The 5,000-nt window shown below is 53.0% G+C and overlaps 3 pseudogenes; all 3 read left to right on the top strand.

The window, feature by feature from the left end:
- Window positions 1–2,954: 2,954 nt before the first annotated feature.
- On the top strand, window positions 2,955–3,069 carry LOC137307656 (U2 spliceosomal RNA; annotated as a pseudogene).
- A 730-nt stretch (window positions 3,070–3,799) lies between these two features.
- LOC137307633 (U2 spliceosomal RNA) lies at window positions 3,800–3,976 on the top strand (annotated as a pseudogene).
- A 961-nt stretch (window positions 3,977–4,937) lies between these two features.
- The window catches only part of LOC137307639 (U2 spliceosomal RNA), a 117-nt pseudogene continuing 54 nt past the window's right edge, over window positions 4,938–5,000 (top strand).

Here is a 5,000-nt window from a genome sequence, read left to right as displayed (position 1 = left end):
AGCCGTGCGGTGAGAGGAGGCGGAAAGCGGTTCGCAGACTTTCGCTGTACCTCCGGCGGGCAGCGCCGCACCTCCGAGCGCTCGGTACCGTCCGCTGCGCCTCGTCCTGCCGCACGCGACGAGCCGTCCCCGGAGGAAATCGGCCTCGGCCTTCCTGAGATATCAGTCTCCAGGTGGGACAGAAAAACCGGGGGCCCCCGGCTCGCTTTCGGCGGCCCGCTAGTCGACTTCCCGTCGTGCGAACGCGATCCTTCCGGTACCTTTCGGTGCCCCTTGCCCGACTCTAGCTCCGGTGGTAAAGCGGAGTCGGTCGGTCTGACGGCCGCCGAGTTAGCAGGCGGAAAGCGGTTTGCAGCCTTTCGCTGTACCTCCGGCGGGCAGCGCCGCACCTCCGAGCGCTCGGTACCGTCCGCTGCGCCTCGTCCTGCCGCACGCGACGAGCCGTCCCCGGAGGAAATCGGCCTCGGCCCTCCTGAGATATCAGCCTCCATACGGGCGTCACAAATCAGTGGACATGGTCAGCTGCAAAGCAGTGTCATTACAACCTTTCATAAACGACAGGGCAGCACTGCACTGCACCGCACTGCACTGCACCCCACACTACATCACACTTGCCTGCCTGCCTGCCGGCCTGCCTGCCGCTGCCTACTCTCACCAGCGGACCAAAGTGAGGATAACACCCCGAAGCAAGCATCTCCCTTGCCGCCCACCAGCCCACACCAATCCCCTTGCCTGCCTCCCACAAATTCCACCAGCGAGGCAAAGTGAAAATCAACCCCCAAAAAACGCACTCCACACCGGCCATCGCCCGCTATACACCCCCCCTGGGGTGAATATTAAGCCCGAGAACACCGACTGTAACCAACCGCAGTGAAAAGTTGAAGTGGCAACTCATTAACCAGATTTACACTTGGCAACTCATAAACCAAATGAACAAAAAATCTGGTTAATGAGTTGCCCAAAATAAATCTGGTTAATGAGTTGCCACTTCAACTTTTCACTGCGGTTGGTTGCAGTCGGTGTTCTCGGGCTTAATATTCACCCCGGGGGGGCGGGGTGGGTGATTCTGGGGGTAGTGTCCGGGAGGGTGAGCCTTTTATTCGGCAGGAGGCGTGTGGGGAAATCATCAACCTGTCAGACGATGAGTTGTCACAAATGCCATTGCTTAATGAAAGCTGCGCTCCCGAACTGGACTGACTGTCTGACTGTCTGTCTGTCCGTTTGTCAAGGGGAGGAAAAGGCGGTGGTGGTGGTGAGGGTGGAGCTTTACGCTCAGGAGGGGAGACTTTCCTTCATGCCAATTAATCTGCAGCAGAAAGTCATCCCCCCCCCGACTGGGATTCGAAGCCCGGTCCTGACCACGAGACCACCGGGGAGAGCTGCCTCAAGTCCCTGAGGGACCTGGACACGAGGCCGAGGACACACGCACGCCTGCTGCACTGGCAGCAGCGACCAACAGGGGGCTGACCGGCTGATCCTTCCCTTTCACAGGCAGGCTTTTGGCCCTCGCTCAAACGACAAAGGTGTTCAGAAGGAAGTCCTGGGGGGGAGGGAGGGAGGCAGGGAAATCAGCACAAAGCAGGTCCCCTGGAATCTCACACCTGCGTCCCAGAAAACAGGTCTCCTGGTCAAAGCAGTCCTGCCCCGTCCTGCCATTAACGTGACAATGGACAGGGCCCCGGCAGCTTGAGACACATCTTTTTTTCAATATGCAAGTTCTTTTTAAAAAGGTTTCCTTCCACAGCAGCTCTGAGTAAGAGTGAGAGAGAGAGAGAGAGAGAGAGAGACACTGACTGACACTGACACTGACACTGACACTGACACACACACACACACACACACACACACCGTCTCCCATCCGATTGGTGGACTATGGGATTGAAAATCGAACTTTGAGTTTCAATGCAGGGGGGAGAGCGCGAACGCAGCCCCTCCCAACTACCACACGCGCGTTGTTGTTGTTGTAATATAGAACTGCAAGTTGCCGTTGTCGTGGTCGTTTCGAATCAGCACAAAGTAGGTGCCTCCCTGGAATGTCACACCTGCGTCCCAGAAAACAGGTCTCCCGGTCAAAGCAGTCCCGCCCCGCCCTGGGATTAACATGACAACGGACAGGGCCCAGTCAGGGAGCAGCTTGAGAGACACCTTTCAATAGGCGCTTCTGAAACATTAACGCCTTGTTTCTTCCGACAGTTTAACCAGCGATTAACATGACAACGGACAGGGCCCAGTCAGGGAGCAGCTTGAGAGACGTCTTTCAATAGGCGCTTCTGAAACATTAACGCCGTGTTTCTTCCGACAGTTTAACCAGCGATTAACATGACAACGGACAGGGCCCAGTCAGGGAGCAGCTTGAGAGACACCTTTCAATAGGCGCTTCTGAAACATTAACGCCTTGTTTCTTTCGACAGTTTAACCAGCCTTTAACACGCCTTGTGTTTTTATTTCCCATTTCCAGCCAGCCAGCCAGCCAGCCAGCCGAGCCGAGCCAGCATCTGCAGTATTTTTTTTGATTGGTCTTGCCTGCCGTGGAATGAATATTTCAACACGAGCTGCTGATTGTCAGCACCTCACCTCTTTCTCAATTGGCCGTTGCAATCTCACTCACTCGCTGTGAGACACGTCACGTCACTAGTTTTACTCAAAGAGGTTTCCTTCCACGGCAGTTCGTTAGTGACTGAGACTGACTGACGGAGGTCCGTTGAGACACAACCCTCCCCCATCTGATTGGTGGCCTACTGGCAAATTTACCAATCTGTCAAGCAATCCTGGCAAGAAAGGAAAAAACGGCAACTTCTTTAAACTCATCCACTGTTGCAATTAGAAACGGTGGCAAAAAATGTGGCCAGAGTGGGAGAGAACGGCAGTGCTTCGAGACTGCTTTCAACACCGGCAGCCAGAGAACAAAGAGGGAGGGCAAACAGGACCCGAGATCAATTCGCATCGAGCGCGGTATCGCTTCTCGGCCTTTTGGCTAAGATCAAGTGTAGTATCTGTTCTTATCAGTTTAACAAGCACCAAGACCTAGCTTGGCTGGTGGTGAGAAGGGCCCTTCCCGTCAGATCCTTCATGCACTCCCGGGCTCTCAGCGCCACCGCGCGCTGTCCCAGAGGAGGCTGCGGTGGAGACGAGACCGTCACCCATCTCCTTATGGAATGTGCCTTTGCAAAGAAGGTCTGGAGAGAGATGCAGTGGTATCTGTCCAGGTTCGTCCCGAGCAGTTCCGTAACACAGGTTTCTGTGCTCTACGGGCTGTTCCCGGGGACGCACACTGAGACGGACATCGGCTGCTGCTGGAAGACCATCAACTCGGTGAAAGACGCCCTTTGGTCTGCCCGAAACTTGCTGGTCTTCCAGCACAAGGAGCTGTCCTCGACCGAGTGTTGCAGACTGGCACATTCCAAGGTCCAGGACTACGTGCTGAGGGACGCACTGAGGATGGGTGCGGCCGCCGCAAAGGCCCTGTGGGGAAAGGCAACCGTTTAGAGCCTTCCCGACATTGTAAACCGAGGGGCTGCAATCAGGGAAAAACCCCCTCGGGCAGAATGTAAAATTCAAATTGCTGTAATGTAACTGTAATGAATCTGAAATGGACCAGAAATGAATCTGTAATCAATAATCTGTGTTGAGTATGATGCAATGAGACACCCGAGAGTGTCATGAACTGTAATGATGTCCAATGTTTTCATTGTACTGCACTTAACGTAACCTGCAAATTGTATAATCTGTATTGTGTACGTTTGGAAAGTGATATGACAACTGTTTTGTATGTACTGCTGCAAATTTTTATGAATAAAGTATATTTTTTGGAAAAAAAAAAAAATCTGTTCTTATCAGTTTAATATCTGATACGTCCCCTATCTGGGGACCATATATTAAATTGATTTTTGGAACAGGGAGATGGACTAGGGGCTTGCTCCGTCCACTCCACGCATCGACCCAGTATTGCAGTGTCTCTGGGAACGGTGCACCTCCCTGTGGGGAGATATTCAAAAGGAAAAACAGCTCTTTCCCAGTGTCTCTGTGTGTGTGTGTGTGTGTGTGTGTGTTTTATTACTGAGAATAAAGCTGATATCTCTCTCTCTCTCTCTCTTAAACTCAGAGCTGCTGTGGAAGGAAACCGTTTTAAAAAGAACTTTCTCAGCTCAGTGGTATTTTTTTCTTCTCCAAGGCTGAGTGCCGCTCGCACGGAGCGATATAATTCAAAGTGCAAAATAACTTGGCGTCGTTGACTTGAAACAAGCAGGGTCTGCTTCCAAATGAAAGCTGCGCTCCCGAACTGGACTGACTGTCTGTCTGTCTGTCTGTCTGTTTGTCAAGGGGTGGAAAAGGCGGCGGTGGTGGTGAGGGTGGAGCTTTACGCTCAGGAGGGGAGACTTTCTTTCAGAGGTGCCAATTAATCTGCAGCAGAAAGCCATCCCCCCCGACCGGGATTCGAAGCCCGGTCCTGACCACAAGACCACCGGGGAGAGTTGCCTCAAGTCCCTGAGGGACCTGGACACGAGGCCGAATACACACGCACGCCTGCTGCACTGGCAGCAGCGACCAACAGGGGGCTGACCGGCTGATCCTTCCCTTTCACAGGCAGGCTTTTGGCCCTCGCTGAAACGACAAAGGTGTTCAGAAGGAAGTGCTGGGGGGAAGGCAGGCAGGGAGGGACGGACACAGGGAAGTCCGCACAAAACAGGTCCCCTGGAACCTCTGACCCAGAAAACCGGGTTCCTGGTGAAAGCAGTCCTGCCATTGACATGACAATGGACAGGGCCCGGCAGCTTGAGACACATCTTTCTTTCAATATGCAAGTTCTTTTTAAAAAAGTTTCCTTCCACAGCAGCTCTGAGTGAGAGAGAGAGAGAGAGAGAGAGAGAGAGAGAGACACTGACTCACTGACTGATACTGACACCGACACACACACACACACACACACACACACACATATTATTTACTTTTATTTTTAATTGAATTTTAGAACAGGGAGATGGAATAGGGGCTTGCTCCGT

The sequence above is a fragment of the Heptranchias perlo genome, unplaced genomic scaffold, assembly GCF_035084215.1.
Source record: "Heptranchias perlo isolate sHepPer1 unplaced genomic scaffold, sHepPer1.hap1 HAP1_SCAFFOLD_1079, whole genome shotgun sequence".
NCBI classification, from domain to species: Eukaryota; Metazoa; Chordata; class Chondrichthyes; order Hexanchiformes; family Hexanchidae; genus Heptranchias; species Heptranchias perlo.
This window is presented reverse-complemented; position numbering and strand designations above follow the sequence as displayed.